Source organism: Heliangelus exortis, chromosome 1 (assembly GCF_036169615.1).
Source record: "Heliangelus exortis chromosome 1, bHelExo1.hap1, whole genome shotgun sequence".
Classification (NCBI taxonomy): domain Eukaryota; kingdom Metazoa; phylum Chordata; class Aves; order Apodiformes; family Trochilidae; genus Heliangelus; species Heliangelus exortis.
Genome location: NC_092422.1, coordinates 118604425 through 118617191, shown reverse-complemented (window position 1 = coordinate 118617191; position 12767 = coordinate 118604425). Strand labels below are relative to the sequence as shown.

General features: G+C 37.8%; 1 protein-coding gene across 4 annotated transcripts in view; it reads left to right on the top strand.

Annotated features, from left to right (window-relative positions):
• Positions 1-12767, top strand: part of MAN1A2 (mannosidase alpha class 1A member 2) — a 140149-nt gene that overhangs the window by 78115 nt on the left and 49267 nt on the right. The window lies entirely within an intron of this gene.

Sequence of the window (12767 nt, the reverse complement as noted above, 5' to 3'; positions counted from 1 at the left end):
TAATTTTATCACAGGCTCTAGAATGCATCTTCTAAGGTTGGTAGGTCACAAGCTGCTTAGAAAGTGTTGCTTTGTCCTGCAAATGCATAAAATGTAAACCCAGACAGAGGGAAGATGACAGCAGAAGAGTTAGTCATCACTCAGACCTTCTGTGCAAGCAGACTTGGCAGGTGACCGTGTGTGTGTCTAACCTATCTGTGTATGGACCCAGAATGAGCCTTCTGTTAATCTTTTCTGTAAAATTATATCACACATGTGTCCCATGAATGTTCATTTGTGAAGTCTTACAGTATTCTGAAGATAATCACTGGATTTGAGGTGCTTCAGTGAAGAGAAATGTGATGGTACCTTTTCTCAGCAATTAGCACTTTGCCTGCCCATGGCCCTCATTTACAGATGAGAGTCCTTAAAACTTCTGAAAACACACTTTCTGAAGGAAAATGGACCAGAAAAAAGAATAGCCAGCTGTGGTCTCTAAAAATTCAAATTTAACTCTTTTGACTGTCAACTTACAGTAAGTCTGTAATAAAACTGAACATTGGGCCCATGGATTCTAGGTTCCTCCCCACAGAAGTTCAGCTGCAAATGTTGACTGTTTGCCTTTTTTCCTGGACTGGAGCTTCAGTAAAACTCCTGGTGTGACTGGTAGTGTCTAGTAAAATATTCCTGCCAGCAATAATGCAGAGCTTGAAGGAAGGCTGGAGATGGATGAAGGGTCAGATGTTGAATGGAGTGTGTAGTTGTGCTTGAGAAACAGCATCAAGTAGGGAAAATGAAGTTAATATTGCTTTCAACAGCTGTTGTGTGGAAGTGGCAGGAGGACACTTAACCATTGTGACAATGTTCTTGTCTGCTGATGATTTATTAATACAATAAAAAGGCTAGCTTATTGTTTTAATTTTTGTCAAACAAAGCTATGTATGGTATTTGCAATATAGCATAATGATTAATGATTTATTCTGTTTACCTTTGCCAGTCTTAGATATAAAGCAATTTCTTCACATGATTGTCTTTTTCATCTCTATAAACACTATCAAAATGAGATACCTTTCTGGGAAGATAATGATATAATTCACATGGATAAATCCAGCCTGAAATCCTGTTTAAAACAGAGAGCAAGGGCTGTTAAGTACTTGATACTCTATTAAGAGAATCTATTAACTAATCCTTTCCAGGAAAATGACAGGCAGCATCTCTTCTGCTCAGGAATATGCCTGAGTAAAGTTATGTTATGTATGCCAGTGGGTATCCCTGAAAACTCACCTAAATATGTGAAGTCTTCAATAAGCAAGAACTGTAGTAGTACTGAAAGTATTTTGTGAACGGGCTTCTCTGAAGTTTTGACTGTATCTATGAAGGCCTATGGGTTGCTTGCTGCTGTGCAGTTTTTGTGTTTTCTGTTTACCATGCTTGTAGGAAACATTTTTGATTGGTTAATGATGCATTTCCCAACTCATTGCTGCATCTTGGTACTGCACAGCATCCCAAGAGGAGGAAAGGAGGGGAAAACTGACTTCACTGCTGTTTTGTTCCCTCTAAGTCTGGTTTGAAATAGGTTTACCTGTTAGTATATTGTGCTTTAAATTGGTGGAAATTAATGATGAGCTGTTTTAGCAGTACAAAATCCAATAAGTACACAGTAATAGCCACTCTTAAAACTCACTCTTTGGTAATTTTCTGGCCAAGGGCTATAAAAGCTAAGAAAGGGTAGATCATTTGTAACTATGCACATGTCATGTATCTCCTGGTGATGTCAGAGTTCTTGGCTCCCTCATCAGTAGTTTAGTAGTCATGCTGATGAATGCCAGTGACAGCAAGAACAGTATCTTACCTGTTACTTTTCCAGGCATTCGTTTATGCACAGTCCAGCAATGTGCACAGGTACAGTAGCACATTAATTTCTACCCAATTAATTTTCCTACATTCTTTCCTTTTATATTAGCATCTGCACTCAGGGTTTTCATGCTTCATCTGATCCAGACAGGGAAGTATGGATTCTTTTTTGACAACTGAAAGAACAGATCTTCCAGTAGGATTTTTTTTCAATTTCAACCGGAGAAAAAATACAACTCCGGACATGATAGTGTTTAAAAATGAGGCATCTTTCTCTGGTTTTACCTACTGGAACTCATTTTCAGTCAGTGCTAATTATTATGTTTCCCTCTTAAAAAGCTGTTTGAATACTAAAAACTGTTTAGAAAAGAGCATGTATTGTAAGAGAAAAATGAAATAAATACCATGAATGCTACAAAAAAAGCTAGGCTGGCCCACTAAAAAACTAACAAATACAGTAGCAGAAGTTGTGTAGCATCTAATGTTGTGTATGCCTAAAACATGATGAAGATGGGGAACTCTTATAGTCTATTAGGAATAAAGAGAATGCTAAGCTGTCTGCTGTAGTACTGTGTTATTGCTTATGAATTGGATCATTAGCAAACAAATATTTAAATTACTAAGATCTCTAGCATTTCCATTCAGTTAATAGAAAATAAGAGTATAGTAGTATAGCAGTGATTTGATAATATGTGTATACTTGTTAGAATTTATAGCTGACTGGAGATTTGCTCATGTTGAAATGGAAAGTAAGTGGAAAACTCTGGAGAAATGGAATGAATTGGCCAACATTGCCTGTGTAAATAAAGTCCACCTTAATGTTCCCAAAGGTGTAGTTCCAGCCTGTAAGTTAAAAGAAAAAAACAACAACCCATATTAGCTGGACCAGCATGGAACAGAACAAGCTGTGGCTTCATGAATATGTGGAACTCACCAAAGGCAAGCAGCTCAGTTTAAACTTTTGGTATGAAAACTGAAATCCTGTGTTAAAAGACCTATGAGCATTTGGCTTTATAGACAGGAGTTTTTAATACAAGGAGGAGTTTATTTCTGTTTAAGTCATTAATAAAGAATCACTTTTTGGTATGCTGTAAATGTTTTGGTAATCACATTCTTGAAAAGATATGTAAAGAAGGCGGTAGACAAATTACAAAAAGATAGAATACTGATAGTTTTCCTTCCCGGACACATGGTTCGTCTGTGTGTTGTATATGACACAGTCCAGATATGTCTCTGGAAGGAATATTTCACTTAAATACTACTTACTAACAAACCCAAAGGTGGCTTGTTAGTTATGATGTATCCAGAAGACCAAATTATTGCTTTGGTGACCTTTTGATTTTATTTTTTCTTTTGCATGACATAAGAAAATTTTGGTTTTCTTTTCCCCAGAACTGTAAATTATGTGACAGGAGGTTAGGGGGTTTGTCTTAACATTTTTCAAAATAAATGGCAGTTTCTTCAAGTTATCTTGCAGAATTTATGCAGCTATGAAGATTCAATGCTGACTAGTTCATTGCTTATAGTTATTGTTTGCCAACTAATTTTCTGTCAGAACTTGTTCCTTATATATACATTCACTAAGCTAAGTATGTCTGTAAATCTGTGAAAACAAGCCACTTCATATGGGTTTAAAAAAAAGGAACCAAAACCACCCACAAAAAACCCCAACCCAAACTAAAACCACTAAACTATTTAGTCACTTTCATCAGTTGCAATGTAATGAAATATATTTGCATCTGCCATTGCGTAAGAGAGCTGTTTTTGCAAATGTAAAAGCTATGTGATTTTCCTAATTATTTGTTTTTCCTATACGATCTGTAATTTTTGCACTGTAATCTGTCACGTCATACCAATCAGAGGAGGGAGGCTGTGTGTATGAGTGCACAAAGTGTGAGACAGTATGTAATTTAATCTCTGTTTAATTTTTTTGTGTAAAGGCAAACATGGTCTGAAGGGGACTGAGTCATTTCTGGCATAGTCTAAAGGGGAAATCAAGATTAATTGAAAGTGGGAAACTTTGGCAGCGCATTCAAGAGAAACAAGAGACAGAGGAATAACAGAGAAAGTAGATATTGATACAATGTAAGCACAGGGCTGAAGGACAAAAAAGATGACATAGTTGAGAAAAATATATGGGCAATTAAGAAGATATTTGATATCAGTGGAGAAGGTATTAGGAGAAGGTGTTACCAAAAAAAACACAACACAGCATCAGGAGAGATTAATAATAAGAGAGGGTAGATAATCTTTATTGCATGAAAAGGATTCTCGTAAGACTTGTTATTATAGCACAAACAACTTTATTACTTGACTTCAGAACCATTTCCTAGAGCTCCTAAAACACATTTTTCTTTCTAAAAACCACAGAGAGACTGTATCTTCATTTGGATTTGGGACTTTCAGGAGCATAATGCAGTCTTCTAGTCAGATCAGTAGAACGACGGGTAGTAGGAAAATACCAAGGATCAGTGATTAATAAAGAGCCCCCCAAGATTATTTTTTACCATTTGCTTTGCCTGAGTGCATTTGGCTACAAGGTCATATTGAGAGGCTGATGTGTTAGAGTCAATTCTACATCTTAACAATATGTTTTGGATATGGGAAAGTGTTTTTCCCCTGTCAGATCCCCTGAGATGTTTCTCATTCTCCTGTTCCTTACAACTGCACTCTTGGCACTCCCTCCATGATCCCTTCTTATGTCTTGTCTGGCTTAGCCCTCCGTTCATTCCCTGTCCTGATGCCTTTTGTTTCAGCCCTTCAGCTCCTGTTTGTGCTCTCTTACCAACTTCTTGGCACTGTACCACACATGAAGTGGGGGACTGGAAGCCCTGTCTTTTACCACTTCTTCTTTCCTGCTGACAAAGCTCCATACTGATCCTCTGTCCCTTGATGGTTCTTCTGTTTGGTTTCCTAGTGGCCATTCAGATTAATTTTTCTCCCTTCCCTTTCTGCATTCCGTTTTCTAAATCAGTATTTCTTGCTGCCAGTAACTAGTGGGAGAATATTAAAGCATATGCCAGACATTGTGCTCTCACATCTGCTTCCCTGTGTGGCAGAAGCTCCCACAAGAAGAAATCATCTGAAAGCAGAGTCTTTTAAAAGCCCACTTGCATCCTTGGAGCATGCTTAGGCATGAGTGATTGCGGTTAGCGTGTTGTGCAAATTCAAGCTTGTTGCTTCTAGTCCCCACACAATTTATTTACAAAGGTAACTAATCTGGCAGGTTAATACTGTTAGTGTAGGGAAAACTTAAAGTGAAGAGGACAGAAAGATGAAAAGAAAGAAAGATAAAGCTTAAGAATTGTCTGGGCTGGAAGCAGCTTAATAATAACAACAACAACAGCAATAATAGAAGAAGAGAAAATGAAATCAAAGCTCCCATGACTTTTGGCTCAGGCAGCATGAGAAACAGTGCATGATATCTTCTGGAATGATCAGATCAAGGAGACATTTTAATACCAGGTTTTCATTGTATTTATGCTGAGTTTTAAGTGATTTGTGATGTTGGCTGACCGGTATAAAGTGCCTCAGATTTTAAGGTCCTTTAAAAATGGAGAATATGTAACTTCCCTACTTACATATGCATGAAGCCCATGCCAAGGCAGCTGATATGACAATGGAAATGAATGGAAATTATGCAGTTTAATTGAGGCATTATTAGCCATTGTCAGGTAGTTTAAATGTGATTAGCTTGTTGTCCAATGCATGCCAAATTTTTATGTTTACATATTCAAGTATTTCTAATAAGCTAAAATATGCACAAACTTTCTTATGTAGATTTTTCAAAAATATCAATGGTGTGAAAATAGTAAATATTTCATTAGATCCTTAGATGCCTCAGTTAACAGTAACTAGATTCCTCACATCTGTTGTCCAGGAAAAGCAGCTTTGGAAAACTTTAGTAAAAGATAAAGATAGTATTAATTTAAAATTCTGTTTGCAAATCTTTGGTGCTGGTAAAAAAACACTGTGATATTTATTACCTTGTATCTTAGAAGCAGCATTTAAACATTTAATTGCTACTTTGTAAAATGTAAATCAGGAAAGTTGTAGTCAACCAGATAATGTCTTCACTGTTAAAGGAAAAAGAGGCCTTTATCAGAATGGATACAGAAGGAGGCAATCATTAAACATTTTTAGTGTTGGCTTTCTGAGCTTGCTGAATTGATAATGGTTTTGTTTTGAGTTGTTTTGGTTTTGGTTTTTTTGAAAGAAGGAGAATTTAATGAAGTATTTATTTTCTCACAGAACATGTAAATCAGTAAGTTAGTACATCATCTATAAATATTACACATCTGCTTTTTCCTATTGTTCTTGAGAGGTAGGAATTCTTTTAGCACAGGAGGACTCTACAGCAACAGTTGAATGAACAGAAGTAATTGGTCCTGTACTTCCATTAGGGTGAATCTGGCAGGGTTTTAAATTTTGGAATCTGTTACAATTACGTAATTAAGCCAAATTTCTTTCTTTTTGCCCGTGTAAATCTCCCATGGGTTAGAAAGGAGTGTTGCCAGCAGGTAAAGGGAAGTGATCCTTCCCTTTTATTCAGTACAGGTGACCCTCACACTGTTGGTAAAGGGAAGTGATCCTTCCCTTTTATTCAGTACAGGTGACCCTCACACTGTCAGTAGTGTATCCATTTCTGGCTCCCTAGTATGAGAGGCATGAACATGCTCAAGAGAGTCCAGCAAAAGGCCATAAGGATGGTTAAGGGGTGGGACTGTCTCATGGTAGAACAGGTTGAAAGAGTTTTGAAGGTTTGTCCTAGACAGGAGTGGGCTCAAGAGTATCTCATCCATGTGTATAAATACCTAACAGGAGGAATAAAAAAATCAGAGACTACTGACATCATAGCAATTTTAAGCTGACACCACAGTCCAGATTAAAGTCTGCTCCTGATCTTTTAACTCTGATCTTAGACTGCTGAGATAGGTGTAGAATTTTCATTACCGTATTAATCATTTTCCTATCACAGGGAAAGTAAAAGTTCACAGAAAACATCCCTTTGGAGGCTAAGCTTTCTCTTGTTTAAAGACTTTAAGTCTTTTAGAAATTCTAAGTATTGTTCATCAGCTACTTTGGTAATGATTACAGCTCACCAAAGACAGCAATAATGCTTAGCCTGTGGCAGTGTCTTAACAGGATGTGCAAATATTTCTTCCTTGAACATCTGCTATAACTCAAGAGATATACAGTGCTGAAGAGGTGCTGTTGTATTTATGTAACGCTACATTGCTTCACCTTTATAGATGATGTAGCTTGTTGCTGCCCTGCTAAATCTCACATGGATATGGATTTACATTTTCTAGGAGCAATTCTAGATGTCGCCTCTTGTCATCACTCTCAAACATCTATAAAATACATCTGAAGTGATCTCCCATTCTCTATGTATATATAAGAGCAGAAACATTACCAGAAGCTTACTGTATCTCCCTCATCTCACAAGATGCCTTTGCAGTTACATCCATGCAGTTTATTAGAAGCAAATATGTAAAGGGAGAGTAATTTCTTCACTTTTTGGTGGCAGGATGTCCCCCACTTGTAGTGGGGAATGCCCTTCCTAGGAACACTGTAAAACCCAAGAGTTCACAGTCTTGAAGAGTAAAAGTGTGTTGGAACTTAAAACTCTTTATCTGGCATGCAGACATTTTCTTTCTATGTAGTAAGGCTTATATATAAAGAGGCAACGAAACAGCAATGCTTTTTTATTTATTGTGCTTCTTTTTGACAATGTTGTTTATCTTGATTTTCAGCAGTAAATCACACCATAAGGCTCTAGCTCTACTCATGCAGAAAGATCTATTTGACAAGTTAAGATTTAAATGGGTGGTTATCCACAAAAAGACAGAGTTCACTACTGCTGATCGGACTCTGAAGGTAGAAAGGGAATTATTTTAGGTTGATCCTGGAAATACCAAATATTTTCCTCAAAGATCTGAGTTTACTACTGCTGTCAGATACTCTCTTTCTGAAAATCTGTATTTAATGTGTATAAACCTATTTTAATACGTAGGTCTGCCTCATAATTTTCATGCTTAGTGTTCAAAGGAGTTGTGCAGGATTTGGTAGTAATGGTAGCACTTATGAGTACTACATTTTTGTGAACTTAACACAGCATATCTGTTTTTTTCTGATGTGTTTTCAAGAATCAAAAGTTATTAGACCTACAAAACCAGCCAAATTGTGTGACCATGTATACTCAGTAGTTAATAACTTATCAGGTTAAGTAGAAGTCTTTCTAAAAGAGTGACTCAAAGGCTGATCTATGCACATAAATGAAAGAGATTCTTTATTTGGATAAAACATGTATAAACCTCCCTCAGCCGTAGGAACTGAGAGCCCTTGGAGGCTGTTTGCCATTCATATTGCTGGAAGGGGACACCTAACAGCAGTGTTAGCAGAACAGTCTTCTCAGACTTGCAGCCATGCATCTCAGCAGTCACTGAGTACATCAATAAGGCTTTTTTGGGGCATGCTTGGATTAATATGCTTAGGAGCAAGCTTTCATAATGTGGGGTGTATGACAGGTTCAGTATGTTAAGCATCAGTTTAATGGATGAATATGATTCAGGCCCTCACAGCTGGTCTGCTTTATGCACTGGTTCGTCAGTACTGATTGATGTTTTCATCTTAATGAAGGATCAGCTTATCTGACTTGGGACTTAGGTTTTGCTTTTCTGCTAATTTTGCTCTCGTTTTCTAGCTGTAAAAAGCTTGATTTGTACTAGATAGAGGAGAAAAAGAATCCTTGCACTGCTTTACAGCACTTCCAAAAAGAAGCATTAGCTGTGTAATTTGAGGGACATTGTGTTGGGGATACTGTGTTAGATTTTGCCATGTGAAACTGAAATACTTCTCTGAGTCTAGGGTGGCTTCTGAAATTTTTCTGGAAAAAACGTCCATTATTTGAGAGTGGACAGAACAGCTACCCTAGCACTGCACCTTCAAAACAGGGTGACTTGCTAGAGTTGTTATGGGGACTGATCATTTACTGCCACATCTTAAAGCCACTACATACTAAATGCAGTAATCGATGCAAGTATGAATCCACACTTGAAAAAAGATAATCCTGCAGGAACGTTGCTTCTTTGAGAGCTATTGTCTTTGTGTGTTCTGTGACTCCCTGTTAAAGTCTTATACTTTTGAGCAAAGAAACTTTGGTGTTGATGATCTTCATGATTTATGCATCAGCTACGAAAGTGCTGTGTGGGTCTATAGTGTAGGTACAGGGGCGTGAGAGAGACAAAAAATTTTCCTCTTATATGTATGAAATGTACATAGTGCATTTGATTAGTTGGCAGTATGTCTGGAACAGTGGTAAGAAAGCTGTGTGGTCCTCAGTTGTTTTTCTGTTCCCTGGCAGAATCAATGCATTTTTAAAAGCTGTAGTGATGACTGCAGCAATCACAGTCATGTTTGATTATTAGTTGTGCTTATGACCAACTTTTTCCTAATAACTAGCTAACATTCCCTACTCTGTTTTTCAATTTCTCTGTATGGAATTTTTGTTTTTTCCTTGTATTAGGCTTCTACTGACAAGTCCTCTCTTGAACATCTTTTCTCTGGACTAAATAACCCCGATTCTTTTGCTGTTTCATTATGAGCTGTATTTTCCAAGGCATCCGTTTACTTTTGTTCTTCTCTGTTCTTGCCTGTGTTATTCTTGAAATGTATTGCCTTTCAAAAGGGAAGGGCCAAGGCTGAAATAGAATCTATCAGTTCAATCTGTTTTAAAAAGATTAAAATAATACTTACTGTTTGCCTGTACTTGGCACTAGTGAGGTCACACCTTATATGCTGTGTTCAGTTTGGGGTCCTTCACTAGAAGAAGGACATTGAGGTGCTGGAGTGAGCTGAGAGAAGAGCAACTGAGCTGGTGAAGGGTCTGGAGAACAAGAAGTCTCATGAGGAGAGGCTGAGGGAACCAGGTTGTTTAGTCTGGAGAAAAGGACACTGAGGGGAGACCTTATAAAACTCTACATATACCTGACAGGAGCTTGTAGCAAGGTGGGTGTTTTTCTCCTCTCCCAAGTAACAAATGGTAGGACGAGAAGAAATGGCCTGAAGTTGCAACAAGGAAGGCTTATAGTGGGTTTTAGGAAAAAATGTCTTAATTGAAGGCTTTGTCAGGCACTGGAACATGTTGTCCAGGGAGGGCACTGGTTGAGTCACCATCTCTGGAGGTGTTAAAAAATTTGTAGATGTAGTGCTTAGAGACATAGTTCAGTGGTTAACTTGGCAGTGTGCTAGGTTAACAGTTGGACTTCATGACCTTCAAGGTCTTTTCCAACCAAAATGATTCTGTGATTCTATAGGGAACCATGTTGTCTGATGCAATCACATGATTTAAAAGGTAGAACGTTGTTGGGAAACGGTGAGGAAAACTGGTGCAACCAATATGGTTGATAAACAAGCTTCTACTTTATTGCGCAGTAACTTTCACTTATATAGTGTTTCTGTGACCACACCCCCGCCACCACACAACAACATAATGTTTTATTGGACACCCAGTGTGTTTACCTGTAGCACAGCGAATCCCTGGTGCAGGTAGCACAGGAGTATGGGCCGATCTAATTGGCCCCCCAAACATGGGGTTGGGCATGGCAAAGGGGTCACACCCCCTACCTTTTCGGGAACATTCAGGAACATTCTCCAACATTCCCCAACAGAACCTGAGGTCTTTACTGTTGCTCTTACAGTAAGCCTGAAGCTTACTGGAAGTCACTTTTATGAGCTCAGCAGGGTAATCTGGTCACAAATGCAGTCTCCCATAGAAGACATCTCAACACTGCTTGTTGTATTTCTTCTTTTCCCTACGTATGTCCAAAACCCCAATACCTACTCACTTTGCTTAGGAAAAAAAAAAACCAAAACAACAAGTTGTGCCAATGTCTCCCAGTTCTTACTCAAGTCTGCATAGCACACTTTATCAAGCACTAGGTGGTTTGGGTATCCCAAAGCAACAGTGAGATGGGACTGAGGTGGCAGTAGGTATGGGGAGGTACCTTTACAGAAAGTGAAGACACCTTCAACCCATTTTCCTTGGATTCAATCTTGGATTAGAGGGATTTAGAGAGAGGTGGAGTTTCACCTTTTGATGCTAAATCAAAGGGACGTAGAGTCCTCGACTCGATGTAGGGGACAGGAAAGTGTCTCATCACAGCAAGTTTTCACAGGTAGTGTTAACATGGTTGTCTAAGCCAGAAATTACTGCAGCTGCCCTGATGCTCTGGCTTGCTCACATGCTGAAATGGATGGCACAGTGGTTGCCTTGCTGTAGCTGTCCTTGTTTGGATTCATGCACATTTAGACCAGCTCAGCCTTTACATTATACACGTATAAAAAACTGCTTCCAATACTGTAGGGTTTTTTTCCAAGTATCACAATACATTTCAAATTGATTAAAAACTGAATAGCAATATGTTATTAGTATTCTTCTTGTGAGGATGTTTCTAGGGATGTTCTCCCATTGAATATTCTTACCCTAATGTTTCGATGTCTTTTATTAATGAATGATACAATAAAGCATAGCACTTTCAGAGGGTCAAAGATCCAAAAGCTGAAGCTAAATAAATTCATGCCACAACTGTCATTCCAAACTATGTACCATTTAGCTGGACATCATCATTCTGTTCTCAATTAGGTGTTGAAGCTTGTCTGTGTTGTAGAGGAACTCCCTTTAGATGACTGTATGTAATTCTAGCTGGTCTTGACCCATCTACTACTTAAAAATCTAAAAGTTCAGCATGAATTTTTGACACATCTTCATAGATGTAAATCAAGGAGTTTATATGTAACTGGGACAAGACAGAGCTTTTAGTTTTCTTCACATTTCATTTCTCCCAGTTACCACAGTGTCCACTTGTATTATACCTATGACTTACGCACTGCCTTCCTATTTTGACTTGTTCCTTTATTCAAGGTCAGTGTTCTCTGAATTTTACTGCTAAATTTCTGCATATTTTCTCAAAAACTGTCTCTTGTCAGTATCTTGTTAAAAAGTCATTCAAGCCACATTGCGTCTGTTACTTCACAGCTCTATCAAATCTTGTTCTGAGGTATCCTCTTTTTCAGTTTAGACACAACCTATCTTAGAATTCGTTTGGAGTAGCTCTGTAAAAGTTCTTTTTCCTGGCTCATTGCTTTCAGATCCACCTCCATCTCTCTGTACTCCATTCCATCAAATACAATTAGGTGTCATCTTTAATTTTCTTTTCTGGTTTATTTCATGTCTCACTAGTCATCTCCTCAAATATTAAGATCTTGATCTTCTTCTACCTTCATGTGAAAAATTAAGATGTTCTTAATTGCTTATTTACAGTTACTTTTCAGCTTGCTTTACCAGCAAGTATCTCTTCTGTTTTCTTTCAGTAGACTTTACAAAAGGGAGAAATAATTTTTATAAATCCAACAGAGCTGTCTTGTAGTCCTTCTTAAAGCTCTTATTTTTCTCCCTTACACTGTGTAGGTCAAGTAGCTGATACTGTTTCTATAGTATGTCTGTGTTGCATAATTTATTTTGGGGTTTGGTAGCTGCTCTTGTTACATGTTGCAGTGCTTTAAGCTGCTGAATGGTGTTATCTCCAAACTAAGAAGATACTTTGGCAGATATGTTGTGAATTCTGACAATGAGTTCATTAAAATGGATTCTAGCAATTAGCTGCTAGACATTTTATGTTGTGGGGATCTATGTGCCTTCTTGGAAAAGGTGCTTAGAAGGAACTTTATCCCAGTTACACATTTAGCTAATAAACATTAGGCTCTGAATCAGGCTACTGCAGGTTTATATTCCAAAAGTAAGTAGGGACAATAGTAGAAATGAAAGAGATTTTGTCCTGTCAGTAATTTTTATGAGTAATCAAACTTGAGAGGGAAGATTAAAACTATAGTTATTTTTTATATGTTATCAATGAAGAAAAAACTACAGGCAA